Raw genomic sequence first — 23,862 nt, 5'->3', positions numbered from 1 at the left:
TTCTTCTATGAAAGAACATTTGTACGCGATTTTTAAAAATCAAGAAATGAAAGCAGTTGTGTTTTCAAGAAAAAGATGAGAGTCTGGGGCCCAGAAAATATTATTTACATTTGAAATACAAAGCTATTTTTTTCCTGCAGCATCTTCAACAATGAAGGCTTTTTAATATAGAGTTGTAAGTATATTCTGTTGTGAGACAAATATAGTAACTTGATTGGTCAAAACAGAATCAAGCTTAGAGGCATCCTTGGCCGTCCTTGAGTACACAAACTCAGAAACCTCACAGTGCTATCTTTCTCTCGAGTCTTGGGGTGCAAGTTTGTTTACAGCTCAGGTCACGTTTGCTTGTATTTGCAGTAGCTTAGCCCTTTTGGGCTCCAAGCAACATACAAGATAATTGGTATAGACCACAAGAATAAAACAATGTAGCCCATAAGCTATTGGAGTGCTTACAATCCTCAGTGATCTAATGACCTTGACATTTAGGCTGAGAAGTTCTAAACTATGAAAATTGAGAAGGAGGAGAAGGATATTTACTACAGAGAAAGAGTATGTACAAAGGCCCTAAGGCTCAAACAAGTTGGTGACCTTGGGAAACTGCAAGAGGCTGGTATCTATGGAGCTTAGGGCTTAGCCTGAGATAAGTTCCATGAAATGAAGGAAGGCGAGTTTCACAGGGGACTCTAGAGTCTAGAAAGAGTTTTAACTTCATTGTAAGCTGAATAGGAACTTACTGAAGGGTCAGGGAGGATGTAATGAAGAAATGTACACCTCTAAGGGGGTCTCTCTGAAGCTGTTTGCCATGAAAAGGACATTGGGCAAAAGGTCAGGAATACAGAGTTTCGGGTCAGGTACAGGTTGCTGGAAGAAATTGTGCTTACCTATGCTATCAGCTTATTATTTTTTTTTCTATGCTATCAGTTTAGATAAAGTGTCCAGTTTAGTTGGCCAAAGGCTTTAAGAAGCTGGATAACCACATAAACAGGAATAGATAATACATACTATTAGGCAGTGTAGATTATCTTGGCCAGTCAATGGCTTAGATACACAGGACACTGCAGACTCAAGGTAAGTTGTATCTAGTTCCATGAAGTACAATCCTTCTTATGACCTTGTCCTATTGAAGTTGAATCTGATAACATCATTTCAAAAGAATTTGAACTAATAATCTTTATGCTTCCATTTTAGGGAATATTTATGTAAATATATGGCTCTTCTGTTCCTTAAAGTTAGAGTAGTCAAGGCCGTGTTATCATTAGATGAAAATTTTCTCTTTGTCCAGCTTTCCAGAAGCCTAGAAAGGCCATTTGTCTTCAGAAGCTCCTTTCACTTCTGCAGGTAGCTTGAGGAAGTCTTTTGGAAGTGATGATGGAAAAAAAAATAGAGCCTCACATGAGGTGTATTTTGCAGTGATCAAGGACAGGATATGAAGAGGAGTTAGATGGTAGGGACTGGTTTGGCAACAGTATGATACATAGAGGAATACCAGATAAATAGATGCTGGGGCCATTTAGCTGATATTCCTAACTTAAAAGCATCCATCACATTAATTAACAACTAAGAAATGAAGATGCCCCAATGCAGAATTCACCTTCATTTTGCATTGGCCTAGTGCTCTAAATTTTACTGCCCTTATTTATCTGTCCCTTTTCAGAGCTATATAGTTCAGTGTTTTCCTTTTTTGATATTGAAGACACGGAGCTGCTTCTTAGATAACTAATATGAGTAGAGCAACTTAGCTCAAAACCAATTGAAAAGATATTCATGGCAACAGTGTTTTAACAGTGAAAATATGATAAATATCCTTAATGAATGTGATGGAATACTATTGAGTAGGTAAAAGGGATATATCATATAAGTTCTCAATCGAGCTTGCTAATGCCGCCTAAAGCCATTTGGCAATGTTTGGAGACTTTTTTTTCAATTGTATTGACTGCAGAGGAGGGTGTTTTACTGGCCTCTAGCGGGTTGAGGCCAGGGATGTTGCTAAACATTGTAGAATACAAAGGACTGTTCTTCCTCCCCACCTCCATACACACCAAAGGCTTATCCAGGCCACAACGTCACTAATGCTGCTTCTGAGAAACTCTGTATTATGTCTCCACATAATAATAGTGATATGACCCAAATATATAATGTTGAATGAAAATGAGGAAAGTTCTAGAGTGATAGGAAAGCATGCTAGTATACATGTTATTTTAATACTGGCTGCTAAAGCAAACCAAAGCCACAATTTCAGTGACTTAGCCAACATGGATTGTGTGCTCATGTCACAATCCATGGCTGCAGCATGTGGTTTTCCTACACGGGGTGATAGAAGGATCGAGATTTCTTCCATCTTTTTGACCCACCATTTCTTTGATCTCAGAATCCTCTGCATTCAGCCACTGGTTGGGGAAGAGAGTGGAAAAGACACATTAGCTCTTTAAAATCTCAAACTTAGAACTGACACAAATTACTTCCCCTCATATTCCACTGGGAAAAACTAACTAACTAATCACACCTTGGATGTGAGAACAGCTATGAAATGTAGTTGCAGGCTGAGCAGCCTCTCTCTCTCGGCAATGCTGCAGCAGTGTGAGTAGGGGGACATGGATTGTTACAGACAGCTGGTTAGCTCTGTGAAGGGCAGCCAGCACATAAGTAAACTGGTAAATTTCACGTGCTCACACACACAGTACCATGTATTGTCTATGGATATAGAAATGTGTGTGGAAAATAGAACAATTGTACTGAATTGATGAGCATAAAATTCATATATCATGGCCACCTATGAAGAGGAGAACAGGAGACTAGACCTAGAGATGAGGCAGCAAGATTCTATTCAGACACATCTGTGTTTTCTTTTAGGATTGAATTATGAACACTGAATTGGTTAGAACACAGTATTAGTAATTATGATTTCTTGTATACGTGTACATATATACTTGTATAATTCTGGACTTCTCTGGTTTTACCATTCTCAAAAGAAATAATGAACACATTGAGTAAATCAAACTTGTTTTATGTCAAATTTTTAAATTGATAAAATTAGATGATTTCATAATATTTTAATTTTTTAAATTTTACTTATTTTTGAGAGACAGAGAGAAACAGAGCACAAGCAAGGAAGAGGCAAAGAGAAAGGGACACAGAATAAAAAACAAGCTCCAGGCTCTGAGCTGTCAGCACAGAGCCTGATGTGGGGCTTGAACTCACGAACCGTGGGATCATGACCTGAGCTGAAGTCGGACGCTTAACCGACTGAGCCACCCAGGTGCCCCCATAATATTTTTAAGTTGTATGTAAAAAGTGTCATATAGAAGAATTTTTACAAAATCTCATTGATATAAAAGCTTAACTTGTAGGAACATTATACAGCGTTTATTCCTGTACATCCCTTTTCAGGGTCCTCTACAATATGCAATACTGACATGTCCCTAGTCCTCTTGAAAAAAATCATATGCACAATATGAGAATAGAGTAGTCCCCCCTTTATGTGTGATTTTGCCTTCTGTGGTTTCAGTTACCCACAGTCAGCAGCATTACAGAAGCAGATGATCCTCCTGATGTATAATCACAAGGTCAGTAGAGGTCTAACATTGTATCACTGTACCTTTGTCAGTTTTTTCACTCCATGTTATCACATAAGCATTTGATCATCTCATCTTATCACAAGAAGGGTGAGTACAATTTAATATAGAGTAATATTTTTTCTATTTTATTATTGGTTATATATTTCTAACTGTCTTGATTTAATAGTGAAAATATAAATATCCTTAATGAATGTGATGGAATACTATTAAGTAGGTAAAAGGGATATATCACATGAGTGGTTCTCAATTGAGCTTGCTAATGCCACCTAAGGACAATTTGGCAATGTTTGAGGCTTTTTTTTTTCATTGTATTGACTGCAGAGGAGGGTGTTTGCTCTCTCGCTCTCTCTCTCTGTCTCTCTCTGTCTCTCTCTCTCTCTCCAGAGAGTGCAGGTGAGAGAGTACATGCGTGAGTGAGCATGTGTGTGTGCAGAAGCAGCGGAAGGACAGAGAGAGAGAGGGAGAGAGAGAACCCAAAGCAGGCTTTGTGCCATCAGCATGGAGCCCAATGTGGGGCTTGAGCCACGAACTGTGAGATTATAACGTGAGCTGAAATCAGTAGTCACACCCATAATGGACTGAGCCACCCAGGCACCCCTCACTGCACTGATTTATAAATTAAACTTTATCATAGGTATGTATTTACAGAAAAAACAGTGTACATAGAGTTCTCTAGTATCGTAGTTTCAGACATCCCGTGGGTTCTTGGTGTCTATACCCGATGGATAAGGGGGAACTGCTTTCTATATGTCATTGAAAATACCTTGTTCCTTGTTTACTTCCGTCTCTCAAGTAGCATCATCTTTTCTTTCTGAAAATACCTGATGTTTCAAGCCATGTTGTCAGTACTAATAACATATCTTCCTTGCAAGAGGTAAAAGGCAAATCAAATAGAATTCAGTACTCAAGCTCTGTATGTGTTGTGGTTTTTATGGTAGTAGAATTCAAGGAAAATTGAATAATCAAGCTCTAGGAATGATGGGGACATGGGCCTTACCCCTAATTGTGTGATGTTGAGAATGACTAAGTGTACAAGTACTCAGCTGATGCAGGTGAAACACTCCAGGAGGAGCGTCTGTGTGTACTGATTTGAGTAAGGTATCAATAATTTTGGTCCAATTGTCCCTGGCTGGGAGGCATCACTGTGCAGTACAAACATGACACCAGGGACTATGCTAATGGGTTTAGTGGGAGGAAAAGGTAGCAGTTCTCAGAAAAGAGAGACAAATTGTGTGCTGGTCAGGCATTCCCACATCTCTCTATTGCTTGGTGTGCTCCATGCCCAGCACTGTTTTGGTATAAAAAATTCTGAGTTCTGTTATGTGATCCTCTAGTTTTCAAAGTCTCTGCAAACAAAAAAAGCATTTTAAAGGTGTCATGTATATTTTTCTTCATCTTAAGATGTACCTTTGAATTAGGAATGCATCAGTATATTGTGTTATGAAACCTATCAAGTTCATCCTTCCCCAAAATTACAATGCACAATCTTTGTAAACTGTGATTTTAATGAGGAAGTGAGAATAAAAATGACAAGTTTATTATGTTACATCATCTAAGGTTTTATATTTGGTTTTCTTTTTAAACAATATAAGTTTAAACAATATAAGTTAATAAAGAAGGCAGTTGACAGTATGCCTGTGTGAATTGTAGACATCCTAAACTAAAATTATATTAGCCCAGTCATAAAGGAGCATGTATGAATAGCTAGGCCAACTCTCCTTTAGGTGCTTATGAAAACCCCAAATCCTGTTGTTATTTATCCCTTATTAGGAACAAAAAAGAGTCCCAAATATTGCTTTGATAAGCAGGATGTGGAAGTACTGATTTAAAGACCTTATTAAACACTTCAGTGAAATAGGAAGTCATTTACGCAGTGTCGTTAATAGCCCTCACTGAATTTAAACTATGATTTTCTCAAAGGAAAGAATTGCTTCTCTCTCATAATTTTATTTTTACTTACTCTCTTCTCAAATACAAATTCATTTAACAAAAATCTATTGAGAACTTCTACTTGCTATACACTATGTTAGTATTAGGGCTAAAAAGGGAAGAGAGGGAGGAAGAAAGAGAGTCTTTTCCTTTGAACTGAATTTCTTACACAATGACATGAGACAGGAAACCACAGGAACCGACACATAAAAGGGCATATGATTTGAGAGACAGAGGAGAATGGCTTTAAGAAAAAGTGCCTGAATTAAAGAAGGTATGAATAGTAAATAACAGTGTTGCAGTAAGATTATGAAATTTTGTGTAAACCTTAATAAAAGCTTAGAAGGAGATATATAACATAAAAAATAAGTGGTTCCGCAAAATTACTTTGTTTTTAACTATGCTAAACCTTTTTTTAATGTTTACTTTGAAAGAGAGAGAGAGCATGTGCAAGTGGGGGAAGGGCAGAGAGAGGGAGAGAGAATCCCAAGCAGGCTCCAGCCTTTCGGTGCAGAGCCTGATGGGGGCTCAATTTCATGACCTTGAGACCATGACCTGAACTGAAATCAGAGTCAAATGCTTAACTGATTGAGCCACCCAAGACCCCCTATGTTCAAACACTTTTAGTTTTGTCCTGCATTTAAGTGGGACAATTTTGAATGGTAACACCTTCTAAAATTTGTGAATTAGTTGCTGTGTGTTATTTCCTTTAGAAAAACATTCTAATTTTTGAAAAAATAGTTGGTTTTAATGTATTTTAGTATTCAGACTAAGTTGGATTCCTCAAGAGCAGCCAGCCTTGACTTTGACTAAAGCACTTAAAATACTAGCCACTATGGTTGCTGTATATTGTACTCCTTAACTTGTTCAAACTAGACATTTGTACGATTAATGACTATATATATATATATATATATATATCCATTCATTGTGTATTTTGTATATTGGTCAGTGATTTCAGAAAATGAGGCTTTTTTTGTTTTCATAGTTTTGACATAATTTTCATAAAATTAAACAGGAAAATAAGTCTACATGTTAAAGTTTCACATGTAAAAGTTTCACATTTTAGTGAACTGAGATATTTTTATTGCTGACATTATTTTTAGTTAGGTTGCTGGCATAAATGGTAAATACAGGGGCGCCTGGGTGGCTCAGTTGGTTAAGCATCCGACTTTGGCTCTGGTCATGATCTCACAGTTTGTGGGTTCCGAGTCCCGTATTGGGCTCTGTGCTAACAGCTAGCTCAGAGCCTGGAGCCTGCTTCAGATTCTGTATCTCCCTCTCTCTCTGATCCTCCCCTGATCTCGATCTCTCTCTCTCTCTCTCTCTCTCTCTCTGTGTGTCAGAAAGAAATAAAACATTAAATATTTTTTAAATGGTAAATACATAAAGTTTTGAAGTTTTTAAATTACAGTTAACATACAGTGTAATATTTCAGGTATACAATATAGTGATTCATCACTTTAATATGGCACCATGTGCTCATCAGAACAACTGCACTCCTTAATCTCCATCACTTATTTTACCCCCACCACTTCCCCTATGGTAACTATTAGTTCTCTAAAGTTAAGAGTCTGTTTCTTGGTTTGACTCTCTGTCTCTCTTTCCCCTTTGCTTGTTTTTTTTTTCTTAAATTGTATGTATGATTGAAATCATAGGGTATTTGTCTTTCTCTGATGTAGTTCCCTTATATTTATATATAATACATATTTATATATTATACTCTCTAGCTCCATCCATATTGTTTCAAATGGAAAGATTTTATTCTTTTTTTACGGCTGAGTAATATTCCTGTGTGTGTGTGTGTGTGTGTGTGAGAGAGAGAGAGAGAGTTTTTTTTTTTTTATCCATTCATGAATCTCTGAACACTTGGGCGGCTATCATAATTTGCCAATTGCAGATAATGCTGCTATAAACATCAGAGGAGATATAGCCCTTAGAATTAGTACTTTTGTATTCTTTGAGTAAATATATAGAAATACAATTGCTAGATCATACGGTATGTTTATTTATTTTTTTTTAATTTCTAGAAGATAGAGAGACACCATGAGCAGGGGAGGGTCAGAGAGAGAGGGAGTCACAGACTGAAACAGGCTCCAGGCTCTGAGCTGGCAGTCAGCACAGAGCCCAACGCGGGGCTCGAACCCACGAACTGCGAGATCATGACCTAAGCGAAAGTCGGACGCTTAACCGACTAAGCCACCCAGGCGCCCCTTGGTATGTTTATTTTTAACATTTTCAAGAACCTCCAGACTGGCTGCACCACTTTGTACTCCCACCAACCATCCAAGAAAGGTTCCCTTTCTCCACATCTTTGCCAACACCTGTTGATTCTTGTGTTGTCGATTTTAGCCATTCAGGGTGGGTGTGAGGTGCTATCTCAGTGTAGTTTTGATTTTCATTTCCCTCATGATCAGTGATATTGAGCATCTTTTCATTTGTCTGTTAGTCATCTGTATGTCTTCTTTGTAAAGATATCTCTTCATGTTTTCTGCCCATTTTTTAACTGGATTATTTGCTTTTTGGGTGTTTAGTTTCCTAAGTTCCTTATTTTGGACACTAACCTTTTGTGAGATATATCCTTTGCACATAGCTTCTCCCATTCCATAGGTTGCCTTTTAGTTCTGTTGATTTCCTTCACTGTGCAGAAGCTTTATTTTGATCAAATCCAAGTAGTTTATTTTTGCTTTTGTTACTCTTGCCTCAGGAGATAGAATGAGAAAGAAGTTGGTATGGCTAATACCCAAGAAGTTACTGCTTCTGTTCTCTCCTAGGATTTTTATGGTTTTAGGTCTCACATTCAAGTCTTTAATGCATTTTGAATTTATTTTTCTGTATGGTGTCAGAAAGTGGTCCAGTTTCATTCTTTGTATATTGCTGTCCAGTTTTCCCAAAACCATTTGAAGAAAAAATTTTCCATTGGATATTCTTTCCTCCTTTGTCAAAGATGAACTGACCATATGATTGTGGGTTCATTTCTGGGTTTTCTATTCCATTCCATTGATCTCCATGTCTGTTTTTGTGCCAATACCAAACTGTTTTGATTATTACACTTTTGCAATATAACTTGAAGTCCAGCCCATATATATGCCTGAAGGTACGTGCAGATTGAAAGTGAAGGGATGGAGAACAATCCCTATCAAAATGTCAGTGTTTCCCACAGAACTAGGACAAATAATCTTAACAATAGTATGCAAACTCAGAGGACCCTGAATAGCCAAAACAGTCTTGAGAAAGACTAAAGCTGAATGTGTCACATTTCCTGACTTCAAATCATACTACAAAACTATAGCAATCAAAACATTAGGTATTAGCATGAAAAAAGGCATGTAGATCATTGGAACACAATAGGGAGTCTAGAAATAAACCTACATAATTAATTTATGGCATAGAAAGAGTAGACAATGGACAAAGGAGAGCCGCTTCAATAAATGATGCTGGGAAAAGTGGACCATTATCTTACAGTGTACACAGAAATCAACTCAAAGGAATTACAGCTTAAACGTAACATCTGAAACTGTAAAACTACCAGAAGAAACATAGGTGCAAAACTCCTTGACATTGGTCTTACTGATGTTTTTTTGGATTTGACTCCAAAGGCAAGGGAAACAAAAGCAAAAATAAGTGGGATTACGTTAAACTGAAAGCTTCTGCATAATGAAGTAGATCAAGTAGCCAGGGGGTTAATATCCAGAAAAGGGGTTAATATCCACACAACTCCATAACAGTAACAAAAAATCTGACTAAGCCTGAGCAAAAGATATGAATAGACATGTTTTCAAACAAGTCTTACAAATGACCTACAGGTACATAAAAAGATGACCGACATTAGTGATCATTGTGGAAATGCAAATCTAAACCACAATAAGCAATATCTTTACACCTTTCAGAATTCCTGTTATCCAGAAGGTGAGACAAGTGTTGGCAAGGATATTCAGGACAGAGAACCCTCATGCAGTGTTGATGGGTTTACACCTTGATGCAGCCAGTGTGGAAAATGTGTGTTCCAGGTACCTACTTTCAGTATGTATCTAAAAGAAATGAACTCAGTATCTCAAAGAGATAGGTGCACACCCATGTTTGTTGCAACATTGTTCACAATAGCCAAGAGAAGGAAACTGCCTAAGTATCCATCAGTGGATGAATGGATAAAGATGTAGTGGGGTGGAGGTGCAGGTTCGTGTGCACATGCAGGCACACACAACACAATATTATTTAGCCATAAAAAAGGAAAAAAAATTGCCACTAGTGGCAACAGGGATGGGCATTGGGGATATTACATGCAGTGAAATAAGAGAAAGACAAATAGTACCTGATTTCCATTGTATGTGCAATTTACAAAACAAATCAAACATCCAAGCAAAATGAAACAAATCCCATACCCGTGGATACAGAGAACAGATTGCCAGAGTGGAAAGGGCATTAGTATGGACAGGAACAGGGGGCAATGGGTGTAGGTGATTAAGAAATAGGAACTTCCAGCTGTAAAAGAAATAAATCCTGGAGATGTAATGTACAGTATAGGGAATATAGTCAATAATGCAGACACTAATATTGTAACAGCTATGTAAGGTGACAGACAATAACTAGACTTACTGTGTGTAACAATTTGGCAATGTATACATATTCACAGTATATTGTATGCCTGAAACTAATAGAATATTGTATGTCAATTATACTTCAATGAATAATAAAACAAATGTCTATTTTTGAATGCATATAAAAATAGCATTTACAAGGCTGGTACCATACATTGATTCACTCAAACTACAGAACTTAAAACTACTCCATATACCATCAATTGTATATTCAGGCTAGGATAGGAGACTGCCCTTTGCATTGAAAATGAAAACAAATAAAACACTCGTCTCCAGTTCCATTGTGTGGGAGAGCACAGACCTGTGCTGAATCAAGGCTATGTAAAAAATCGGGCATCTGGGTTCATGTAATGAATTCATTTCCTGTGGCATGGTCCAGCATGCTGCCCATAACTGCTGGTTTCTTTGCTATTGAGGCAGCAGTCTCATAATCCTTGTATTAAAAGTTTGAACACAATTCCAAAGCCCTCTAATCATCCTGGAGTTGACAGATGTACTCATAGAACCCATGGCAACCTGGAACCTCGGTGACGAGCTCTGTAGTTATGGTAGTGTTTGAAACTGTTTGTACTAAGTGAGCCTTCAGGTGCAATAATTACTCCAAAATATTATTGTAAAGGTTGATTTCAGTGTTGGTATGATCATTGAGGGGTCGTTTATATTGAAAATCTCAAATCACAAGGCTGTGTCTTAGCTCTTAAATCCATACATCCAGTTCTCTAATTTTGACGTCGCTCTAGGTGAGGTTTTCTCCACCTTGTCCTGTACACTACCAGCATATTAACCTTGATAAAAATCTATTTTTCTCATCTTTTCTTTTGTTCGTAAATCTCTAGCATACATCTCACATGCATATAATCTAGTTGAGACTCCCTGATCCCTTAGGCCACCTTGAATCCTGACTCACCTGTTATCACTCCAGCAAGACAAGCTTTCAAAATACTTTGAATGAAGTCCTTTCGAAGCTGTCAAGTTACACTTAGTGCTGAATTGGTGGTAGCTGATGTCAGTATAAATATAAAGTATAATGGTAAAAATACTTAAACATGAGCAGAGAGTTCTCTAGGATGTACTGACTACCTATGCGACCTTGAGCTCATCATATACATTCTGAGCTTCCATTGCTTTCATTAATGCTGAGAGTACGTTGGCTGAATTCTAACGCATTCTTGAACATCATTGAAAAAAACTTCAGTAATCGCACTGCTCATCTAATTTGTGCTGTTTTGTATTCTCTTATATATACTTGAATATGTGAATCCATATACAATCACTGAATTAGCATAATGAGATTCATCTTCTGGCACTGGTGTTAAGATTGAGAATTTTTGCTATTGATGGACAGAGCTTTGGTATTGTGAGGCAGTATTTCTTATTACATTGCTTTTGTTGGAGTTAGTGAGTAGTGTAATCCTGAAAGCAAAATAAAATGTGGAGCTAAACAAATTGCCTCTCATATTTACAGAGGGCAGGCATGCATATTACTTTACATTATGCATAACTCAAGTTGTAAAATACTGCTGTAGCGTTTTGATGATTCAACAGTGAGGGTGTGTCGTTGATCAGGGAGCTGATGTTGACAGAGCATACCACAGTATAATATATGCTAATTGCATATGGCTTCATACAGGGTCTTAAAAATAGACGGATGTGAAACTTTTCGAATCCACTATCAGAAGCTGAAATTTCGGGGTTGTGGAAGGGATATAATTTGATATTTGAACTCAAGAAATGGATAAGATTAGTTAGAGATGCAGCAGTATTTGCAAGGTCTGTATGACCTTTACATAGGATGATCTACTGAAACCTGTTTTTCCAAATGTTTATATGTATGCACATTGACATTTAAACTGGAAACAATGGGATATAAATCCTCTCATTAAGAACGTGCCAATGACTGATTATTATTCTTGAAGCAGTGTTGTCCTTTTTCTTGCATGATAAATGTTTCTTAAAAAAAAAAATCCTATTGCTATTTATAAAATGCATCATTCTGAGATTCTGACCAAGGTTAGAAGTATCGTATTTGAACTTTAGTTTAGACAAAATCAAAACGTGTCAGAACAGGGTAACTGCTTGATGTTTCACTGTTGCTCAGAGCTCTGCTGTGTGTTAGGCCTGGATTGAATGGATGATTGCAACCAGTTACCTTTACTACTTATGACCTTCTCTGGGTAGTGCTTAAAGGTGGGAGATTAGAATGTGCAATCATTCAACCAAAGTTTAGAAAGGGTCAGATACCTTGCTTTGTGTTTAGGGGTACACTGGTGAACAAGACACTTTTTACTCTGATAGCGATTAAAATCCATGGTTTTTAATTATTTACAGATTTGTCCTTTTTCCAAGGGCATACTGAAAGGACCTAAAACTGCAAGTATCTAACACTTGTCTTCAATCTCGCTCCTTGCTTATTTGTGCATTCCTGAAGTCCAGTGTCCACCTTTTGTAGGAATTTCAACTTTTACGCTCACTTATAGCCTAACCTGTTAAAAATTCAAACCAACCTTAATTACTACCCTACATTCCCACTTAATAAATCTGAGTCGTCCTCATCATTGTATTTTGCTTTAGTGCTAATTAATTTAGTGAAAGTATCTGTGATAATCCTTTAAATGGCATCATAAAAAGATATATTCTCATTGTTTTGATTATTTTTTACTCACTTTATACAGTTGGTATTCTTCCTTTTGTCTTTTGTCATGAACATGATTTGACATATTATGGTCTCAATTTGTCTGTAGACCGCTGTGGAGACAAATAGCTCAATCATCTATGGCTCTGCATCTAATTATATTTTGCATCATTTGCTTCTGTTGGTTCTCACTTTAATACCATAATCATAAGTGGGGATTTTAATATAGGGCAATAATTGCATCATCTCTCCCATAGTGTGTATAGTTTCAACCTTGACTCTTGAAAAAAATTCTACCTTGGAACACTCCCACTAATAAGTTCATGACTTACCTTTTAAGAAAGAGAGGTATGGGGGAGAGGGAGAGAAAGAGATTGGTGATTACTCACAGTATTTGGTATTGACAATTACTAAGTATTTCGTGAAGTTTTTTTTTTCAGTTTTAGGCAAAAATAAGAATCCTTCTTTATACCTTTAGAAGTGTTTGTAAAATATTAAATAATAAGCAATAGTAATAAATAGCAGTAAAGTAGAGTTACATTTTCTTAGAAGTCCTTAGTAGTTTCGGTATTAAAAAGGAAAAAATAGAAAATACCTTTACACTATGAAAATGTTAGCATCATAACAGTATTGGTAATGCCTTCACTATAATATTATGTATTTACTTCAGTAGATGTTCACTGACAGTGATTGCTGTGGTTTCTTTTTTAGATCGTTAGGAAAAGAGCAGATGATCATTAAAATATTGTCACAAGTGACATCTTTTAAAGATACGTTGGAATATTAAAGTAATAAATAAATCTTCATTTGGGTGGCAAAAGTCCTTTGTTTTTTAACCTCAGGTGGTTAAAAATTCGACAAGTTTAGGGATGACTGGGTGGCTCTGTCGGTTATGCGTCTGACTTCGGCTCAGGTCATGATCTCACGGTTCGTGGGTTCAAGCCCTGTGTGGGGCTCTGTGCTGACAGCTAGCTCAGAGCCTGGAGCCTGCTTCGGATTCTGTATCTCCCTCTGTCTCTGACCCTCCCCTGCTGACGCTGTCTGTCTGTCTGTCTCTCTCTCTCTCTCTCTCTCTCAGAAAAAAAAAACAAAAAACAAAAAACAAAAAAAAACATTAAAAAAATTCGACTTTTTTTTTGTTGCTGTTGTTACATATTAAATGCAATCAAAATTCCATTCATTTATTTTTTTGTGGCTATAATCCATATAGTAAAAGAGTGCATTGGTGTCATATTGCTCTTTTCTGTTCAAGCTAATAGTTTATTCAGCTGGTCCTATTGGGATTACTGTTTATATATCATTCCCTTACTTTTTGCTTGTATTTACTGTATTTTTCTGAAGATCACTTATCAACTGTATTATTAGATACCCTTGGAATGTGATAGAAATGTTTCTAGCTGAGAACAAGCAGCCTTGTGCTGCTGTTCACTTTCTTCCCAGGTGCCTAAGCTCAGGCTTTGTCTTTGAAATCTCAGTGTTGCATGGGGGAGTCCACTTGCTTTCCCTCTGTTGGGAAGGAGTTGATTGGGATTGCTTCCAAGCGGAAGGACCCACAGGGGCAATTCAGATGAGGTTGGGCAGAAAATTTGGATACAGTGTGCACTTCCTCTCCTCGCCCTGGTGATTCTCCTCTGCTGTGTCCGTGGGTAAAGTGGTATGCTGTGGCCATTCTTTCTCAATTTTGTATCCTGTACTCTTGCTGGAGGATCAACTCTGAGCCTTAATTTACTCACATATACCACTGCATCCCCCAGAAGCCAGGTTGGGTTTAAGAAAAAAAAAAAAAAAAAAAAAACCCAGACCTTTTACTATTGCTTGCTATTTGCAAACCTTGTACAGTAATCTTTATTTTCTCTGAATACCTGCTAATGATACTGAAAAAGCAAGAATGAGAAAACAAAACAAAAAAAAAGGTAAAAACACACATTATCACTCTAGAGACAAACACCATATGTAGTGTTGAACGGGGCATGATAGAGAAAACATAGCCCCCTAAATCACCTGTAGCTCCTATCCATTTTGGTGATAATTATGAAGCTATAATAAAACCATACAAAGGCAGCTCATTTATACATGTATATAAAACAAACTGTCAGCAGATCCAAGGTATATGTCCTGAGACCTTTGCAAACCTCCAGATTTGCAAATACCACTAAACCATATAATTCCACTCATAAAATGCAGCAAAGTATAACCAAACAATTATAGACCCCTATCACACCCTTAATGACTGTATAAACTCAAGTCATTTATAAAGTTATTAAATTGAAGTCCACCACTAAACACACACACACACACAATATTATATCTCCCCCATATAATTTCTAACCATGAACTCATCTGAATGAAAACTGTGACAGCTCAGCCATAAAAAAGATATCTTGCCATTTCTGACAACATGGATGGATCTAAAGGATATTATGTTAAGTGAAAAAAGAATTAAAAATACCCTATGATTTCACTTATATTTGGAATGTTAAAAAAAAAAAAAAGAAATGAACAAACATGAAGCAGAAATGAGCACCTAGGTGGCTCAGTCAGTTAAACGTTGAACTCTTGATTTCAGCTCAGTTCATGAGCTCAATGTTTGTGGGATGGGACCCTATGTCAGCCTCCGTGGGATAGCATGGAATCCTGCTTGGGATTCTATCTCTGCCCTTGCCCTGCTCGTGTGTGCTTGTATGCTCTCTTTCTCAAAATAAATAAACATTTTTTTACAAAAACAGAAACAAACCAGCAAATACAGAGAAGAAACTGATGGTTGCTAGAGGGGAGGGGTTGGGGGTAGGAGTTGGGCAAAACAGGTGAAGAGGGGTGAGAGGAACAGGTTTCCAGATATGGAATGAGTAGATCATGGGAAGAAAAGTCACAACATAAGAAATATAGTCAGTAGTATTATAATAGTGCAGCATGGTGACAGATGGGAGTGCCACTTAAGGAGAGCACATATATAGTTGCTGAGCTACTACGCTGTAACCTTGAAACTAATGTAACATGGTGCATGGACTATAGTTCAGTAAAAAAAAAAAAATGAAAAGAAAAAAAAAACTTTGATGAATGTATAATGATAATAGTTGTTATATCAATATGAGCCCGGCATATGTTCTCTGCAGTAAGATACTTTGTGTGCTTTACAGCTTGTTTCTTACTCCCTCTTACTTGTGCTGTTTGTTCTCCAGGAGAAATGCTCAAGTAACAGTCTAGTCTTCCATACTCACTGTTATAGGAACAAAAATGCTTCCTAACGTTCTTTGTTCAGTGCATGCTCAGGTATGGTTGGCCCCTGGATGAACTAGTGCCTCTCATGCCTGTCAGTACATGAAAATATATCCCCAAGAGATCCTTTTTCTCCTATATTCTGCCTGAAGATTAGGAATTTGTTGACTCCATCTTATCTCAAGTTAAGCACCATTCACCTTTGGCTAACCCTCTGACTCCTACTTGATGAGGTATTGAACTTTGTACTTAATGAGGTAGTTCTATAATGTTTTTTTCTTTTTTTTCTTTTTTTAAGTTTTCCATAGAGAACATAATGGGATTGAATCATTTCGAGAAACAAAGCATGGTCATTTGTAGCAACATGGATGGAACTAAAGGGTGTTCTGCTGAGCGAAATAAGTCAGGCCGAGGAGGACACATACCATATGTTTGCATGTATAGGTAGATTAGGAGGAAGTTAATGGAGGACCGTGGGGAAGGAGAAGGGGGCAAATAGTTAGGGAGAGGGAGGGAGGCAAACCGTGAGAGACTCTTGAATGCTGAGAAGAAACTGAGGACTGGGGGGGGGGGAGAGGGGAAGGGGGATGATGCGCATGGGGGAGGGCACTTGTTGGGATGAGCATTGGGCGTTATATGGAAACCAACTTGACAGTAAACTAAGGGAAAAAATAAACAAAGCATGGCACTTCTAATTACTCCAAACTTATACTTTATGGTCTGAGAATCCTCTCTTCTAGCAACTACTTTACTTGTGTATCTTTGCATTGCCAACATCATCAGCCATCTTTGGGATAGCGAGATGGCAAAGATAGCAGAGAGATGAATGGTGGTGTATTTTCCTCAAAGGAGGGAAGTTTGGTTTAAATCAGGGGATCACTGACTAAACGAAGGTAAGGAGAGGTCTAGGCTACTTTGAGAAAGAGAAGACTGGAGGGATCATTTTGGATAAGTGACTTAGTTATGTGTCTCAGTGAAATATCAGTATTCTAGGTATAGTGGAACTTTGATGTGTCTTGATGTTTTGAGGTTTCTCAAGAATCATCAGACCCATTAGTATTAAACCTGTAATGTCAAGAGTATTTCTATCTGAAAAAAAAAAAGTGGCTAATGCAGTTGCTTATAAAGGGCTAATATTTACTACCACAAAGACTTGTCAATATCATGTGGTACATTTGTTTTATGTTAACTAAAAGGGATTTTGCTGATTAAGCTTATACCAAGTTTAGGAGTTTTAAACAAGAATTTCATTAGTGTGGAATCTTAGGACTTTAAAAGAGTTTTCATTAAATATCCTAGAATATGTTGTTTTTGCCCCTATGTTCGTATTATGAGTTATTTTTTGTCACGAATTTATATTTGGCAAAACCGAGGCTTCAAATGAGATATTAGATTTCAGTATAGCTGTGTTGATGTGGAATTCTTCTTTAACAATCACTTATTCGATTCTCTTTTGCTGAAGGGCCCTGGGATTTCAACTAAAATGCAAAATGAAGAAATAAGAATTATTAACTTAAATTCTGAGAAGCTTTATGTAGATAAATTCATAAGGGAGCTATGAAACAATACATGTTGGTTTTATTTTCTGTTACAGCAAAGAATAAAAAGTTGTAGTTTGCCAGCCTCTAATAAGTAATATAATTTATTTTTCTCTGATGGTGTCCTTTGAAGCATGCTTAGAAATCCTTCTAGGTTGCCAGTATGAGCCCCAGCGTGCCTTGAATTCATCTGCACCTGTGACAGTAAGGATCTAGGCAAAAAATCAGAAAAACAATAGGCATATAAATAGACTTGCTCAGTCTAAGATAGACTTTCTGGGGAAAATAGAAAATCTCTAGACTGAGCCTATTGGCATCCTAAGCCTCAGAGGCCAGTGATACATCAGATGAGTAGATGGTCTGAACTGGAAACACCATCCTGGTTGTCACACTGAGAATGTCGTCCTCACCAAGCACTATTTCCCTCCTATTTTCTGCATAATTTGGCGGTATTTCATGGTTGCCCTTCTTACTTTCCTAGGCCTCTGTGACCACACCCTCCTGTGTTTACATAATGTAGGCATAAGTTTTGCTAGGGTGTGTCACGTATTTTTTCCAAGTAATGTTAATTTTCTGTGCTAGAAAACCAAACCTGTACTGCCAATGTGCCACCTCGGTCTCACAACCTGTGACTGTAAAGAAAATATAGTTGGCTCCTTTTTTGTTTTAGTGCTGGTTCATTTGAACATTGATTACTTTGCAGATGTTCTTTAACTGATATACATAAAGAATTTTTTTTTTTAATTTTTACTAACATGTGTATGTTCAGGACTCACAATGAAGGGAGATACTCTCCATGGGAAGAACAGAATAGAACCCTCGCCTTCAACTCTGATTCCATTGATTTTACTATGTTCTTAGGGATGTTTTAAAAAATATTTTTATGGTTACCATTTACTTATTTATTTTTGAGAGAGAGAGAGAGAGCACGCACACATACAAGTAGGGGAGGGGCAGAGAAAGAGATACAGAATGTGAATCAGGCTCCAGGTTCTGTACTGTCAGCACAGAGCCCAATGCAGGGCTCGAACCAACCAACCATGAGATTATTACCTAAGTCGCAGTTGGACACTTAACTGACCGAGCCACCCAGGCACCTCTGTTCGTAGGTATATTTTACTGTTTGATGGTTGAACACTCTAACCGTAGAGTAACTAAGACCTGCCCTGCCCCTTAATGTTGTGTGTGATCACAGTTATGTCCTGGTCAAAAATTTTAGATACAGCTTTACCATAGGCAGTAAGAATTGAAAAATACATAAATAAGGAAATTACAAACTGAATTAATTTGCTGATGACCTACCACTTACCCTGCAGGTCTTAAAATGCCATCCTTCCTAACTCATGACATGCTGTCCTAAAGAGACCGTTATTCTGGTATCATATATATCATCTGCCCCTTAAAATGAAAAAGTCTCTCTTCCCCTCAAATTTTTGATACTGTTGTTTTTATATTTCTCTGTCAGGGATGGGACCTTACCCATGGACTGAATGGTATCTTTCTACCAGGAAAAAACCTGTACATTGGGCTTAGGTAGAATAAATTTCAACAGTTACATATATGCAAGTCAAAGGCTGTAATATGTTCATGGTTTCTTCAAAACCTATGCTAAATATTGATGTTCTTTGACTCATTAGAGGCAAGGTCCTTGTATAGAAGACAGTCAAATGTATTTTAATACAATTTTTTTTTCACTTGGTAGATTAGGCTAGAGAGGATATTTTAAGGATAGAATTGTTTTTACACACTTTTCAGCTCAAATGTTTGCGCACGGTGTCAAATGAAAGAAAATTAGGACTTTACTATAGTTTTAAATTGTAAGTACTTGATAAGTCAGTTTCCTTTTCTTGGAAATTCCTGTTTCCCAGAGGTACATAGTGATATTATACTTACTACTTTGGGGGTATAAGTTAAATTTAACTTTATCAACAAATTCTTAGAAGATCATGTTACTATTATTAATATTATGCTGATACTCTATCACTTGGTTTCATATTCATCTTGTTTTCATTTATGCACATTTATTTGGTAATGATTATATCAGTACACTAAAACTAAATTTTAGGGGCACTCGATATCATTCATTTAGATACCATTAGCTTATCACAAAAAAGAGACCTGAAAATGACTTACACGAGGAATGACTTCACAGTTTCACTGGAATGGGTGGCTTCACCCGATGCCATTTCAATAATGATTTATTTCCGTCTACATACTTTCCGAGAATGTCACCATCTCTAAATAGGAAATAATCCTTGTCATCTAGAAGTAGTTTGGTGCCTCCATAGTCTGGGAGAGGAACTTGATCTCCAACTTTCACACTACATGGTTGAATCTCTCTACCCTTTCCTGTAGAGCACATCCAAAAGCTACTACTGTTGCTCTCAATACGTGTCCTTGATATTTTTCTGAAAGCCTAAAAGCCTCCTCTGGTTACGGTTTTGGCTGCACTACTTTGAGTCAGTAAGAAAGGGGAAGAAACTTTATAGATGCCTGTCGTGCCAGGGCTGTGGCTCCTGCAGCCAGTGCTCGGTTCTGAAGCGGCCCCAGTGGCTGCAAGGAGACACAGTGTCCACCCCAGGGCCACATGAATGTGGGAATATATTCATCTCTTGTTAAATGCCTGATTAGTACTACATAATAATAGTATTATGAATGGTGCCCTTCAGTCCAACCACTCGCTTAAAGGGGAAAAGAAGGTATATAAATTAAAATCTAATTAGCAACAAAGGAAAATAATAAATCCATGGGGGCCACCTGTGTGGCTCAGTCGGTTAAGCATTGGACTTTGGCTCAGGTCATGATCTCACAGTTCATGACTTCGAGCCCTGTATCTGGCTCTGTGCTGACAGCCCAGAGCCTGGAGCCTGCTTCAGATTCTGTCTCCCTCTCTCTGTCCCTCCCCCACTTTCTCTCTCTCTCACTCTCACTCTCCTGCTCTCTTTCTCTCTCTCTAAAATAAACATAAAAAAGAATATAGAAAACAAGATACTAGATCTTTTGTATACTTTGGCCCTCGTATTTGCTCTTCTTTGAATTACCTGCTTTTGTATCCTGCCAGTGTTTCGACTGAGTTATGAGCATAGTTACTCCTGTCTATGTGTTCTTTAAAATATTAAAGTTTTACTCTTTTACTTTTATGTAACTTAATGTGGAAATCACTCTTTTCTTAATTTATGTTTATTATTTTTTATGTTTTAATGTTTATTTGGGGGGGGCGGAGACAGAGTGCAAGCAGGGGAGGGGCAGAGGGAGCAGGAGAGTCAGAATCTGAAGCCGGCTCCAGGCTCTGAGCTGTCGGCACAAACCCTGATGCAGGGGTTGAACTCACGAACTATGAGATGATGACCTGAGCCGCAGTCAGACATTTAACTGACTGAGCCACTCCGGCGCCCCACTCTTACTTTTTATCCATATTTTTAATTGTAGAAACAGTTGTCCTAACATAATTCTAAAACGTCTGTCTTTTTCCCATTAATGTATCTGTAGTACTACCTGTATTGTATATTAAGTTTAGTGTATACATACGTGGTCCTGCATATCTTTTTCTGTTACTTTCTGCATTCACTAATTCCTCTGTCAACACCATACACCTCTATTACTGTAGATGTGTAATTACCCTAACCATGGGGTAAGGCCGAGTGCCCTACCTTGTTCTTCACAAGTTTCTTAGATAACTTTAGTCATCTGAGCGCATGTGAATTACGGGGAAAATATATAAAAGCTCTGCTTTAGAAAGGGTTAATATGCTTACTGGGATTGTATTAAGTTATTTTAGGAAAAGTGGCACGTTAACTTTGTTTTGTTTCAGTGTTTTATTTATTTTTTGAAAGAGCATAAGTGAAGAAGGGTCAGGGAGATAGGGGAACAGAAGATCCAAAGAAGGCTCTGCATTAACAGTCTGACAGCAGTGAGCCCAAAGCAGGGTTTGAACTCATAAACTGCAAGAACATGCCTGCAAAGGTGAAGTCCAATGTTCAACCAATGGAGCCATCCAGGCGCCCCTTAGTTTTTTTTTTTTTAATTGTAATTTTGCCTTATAACATTGCTTTCTCTTAACATTAATAAAAATGCATTGAAGCTCTGGGTTCACTTTCCATCTTGCTGAAATATATCTTTCAGTAATTCCTTCAGAGAACATGTTGAGGTAATAGTCTTTCTTAGTCTTTGAAAATGTTTTGAATAATAGTTGTGGTGCAAATTGTAGGTCAGCATATTTTTTCTTGTTACTCTTTTGAGCGTATTATTTTCTGTTCTTCTTTTCAGCCACAAAGTCACAGGTGATTAGATCTTCTGCAGTCTGATAGTCATTTCCTTAGATATTATACCTGCTTTTTCCTAATGTAAGTTTTCAGCTGTGTTTCTTTAGCATGATGTTATGCAGTTTTGCTACAATATATCTGGGTGTATATTTATCTTTTTCCTGCTTGGTATTCACAGCGCAGTTAGAACTGAGTATTCCTGTCTGTCTTCAGTTATGTACAATTACCATGCATTATTTTAAAACTTGCTTTTCTGCAGTTCCACACAAATCCCTTTTTAGGAGTTCTTATTATTGGATATTAATGTCTATCTTTCATGTCCTTTCAGTTTTCTTTTCTTTTTTTTTTAAGTTTATTTATTTATGGGGACAGGCAGAGAGAGGGGAAGAGAAAGAATCCTCAACAGGCGCTGTGCTGTCAGCGTGGAGCCCAGGACAAGGCTCAGTCTCAGGAACTGCTAGATCATGACCTAAACAGAAATCAAGAGAAAGGTGCTTAACTGACTCAACTACCCAGGCACCCCTGAATCCTCTGTTTTTAAATTAATTTGCTTCCCTGGTTTGTGTTCTGGATGACTTCTTTATTATTATCCTTCTAATTCACTAATTTTATCTTTTGTCCAGTCTAGATATTCTATCATGTTTAATTGTTTTAAAATTGTTTCATTTACTACATTTGTCATTTCCAATATTCTCATCGGTATCAAATTGTTGAGTGCACTTTTGTCCCTGCTTTTGTTTTGTAGCTCCGTGTGACTTTTCTCTCGATTTTCCCTTTTAATCTTACTATTGAAATTTCTCAACATATCCTTTTAAATTGTTTTTCACACATTTTGTTAGGATAATTTTATCTCCTCTGAATCCATGGCTCAATCATTGTTGCTGGTGAATTTCTGCCTCTTTTACCCTTGTATTTGGTCCCAGGTTTCTGTATCCTTTGAAGTTAAGAGATTTGCTTTTTTGCCGTTGATTTTATTGCTTTGTTCCCCCTTTTTATTCCTTCCTTTATCCCTCCTTAAGTTTACTGATGTCCTCATCTGTGTCCTGGAATAGCATTCCAGATGTTGAAACTGTACTGGCACATTGGGATGTCTGCTCTGTAATGATTATTAAAGTTATTGGGGATTCAGTGCTCAAGTCAGATTTTTTTTTTTTCTGGCATCATGGTGTGTCTTTTTTTTGCTTCCCATATCTCTAGCTTAATAGTTTTCTGTAAAGATAGAGCCTGAGGCAGCAGGTCAGCAAAATTTTCAAGTAATTTCTCCTTTCAAGAATGGTTACTGGGTAGGGGCGCCTGGGTGGCTCAGTCGATTAAGCATCCGACTTCAGCTCAGGTCATGATCTCACAATTTGTGGGTTCGAGCCCCCCATCGGGCTTGTTGCTGACAGCTAGCTCAGAGCCTAGAGCCTGCTTCAGATTCTGTGTCTCCTTTTCTCTCTGACCCTCCCCTGCTCATGCTCGCTCGCTCGCTCTCTCTCTCTCAGAAATAAATAAAACATAAAAAAAAAAAAAAAAAAGAGGGGCGCCTGGGTGGCTTAGGATTACGCATCCGACTTTCGCTTAGGTCATCATCTTGCGGTTCGTGGGTTCGAGCCCTGCGTCAGGCTCTGTGCTGACTGCCAGCTCAGAGCCTGGAGCCTCTTTCAGAGTCTGTGACTCCCTGTCTCTCTGACCCTCCCCTGCTCACCCTGTCTCTCCCTCCCTCTCTCTCTCTGCTAGGGAGAAAAAAAAAAAAAAACACATTAAAAAAATTAAAAAAAAAAGATTACTGGGTAGACCTTTTCTTTTAAGCAGTGATCTTAACTCTGGCTCTTCTTTCAAATGTGGACTCTTAGTGAAGGAACATAAATGCAGGGATACTGTCAGTGTGGGAAAAAGAACCCTTTAGAATGGCAGCTTAGGCGTCTGATCGACGGCAGTGCCACACTCGTGTCTAAGCCCTGCTGTGTTACTGCATGTGTTTTTTCCCCATTTTTATATGTCCTCCATCACTGTTCTGTGTTTCAAACAGGTGATCCATATCAAGGCAGAAAATTGTCATGCCATCTCAATTAGATAGTTTCATTGTTTTCTATTTAATCAGCTGTATTCATTAATTTCACAAAGTCAAAA

General features: G+C 37.7%; 1 pseudogene; it reads right to left on the bottom strand.

Annotated features, from left to right (window-relative positions):
- Window positions 1–19,634: 19,634 nt before the first annotated feature.
- LOC120246389 lies at window positions 19,635–20,077 on the bottom strand (annotated as a pseudogene).
- Between the last annotated feature and the right edge of the window lie 3,785 nt (window positions 20,078–23,862).

The sequence above is a fragment of the Hyaena hyaena genome, unplaced genomic scaffold, assembly GCF_003009895.1.
Source record: "Hyaena hyaena isolate Hyena2069 unplaced genomic scaffold, ASM300989v1 scaffold_470, whole genome shotgun sequence".
Lineage (NCBI taxonomy): Eukaryota > Metazoa > Chordata > Mammalia > Carnivora > Hyaenidae > Hyaena > Hyaena hyaena.
This window is presented reverse-complemented; position numbering and strand designations above follow the sequence as displayed.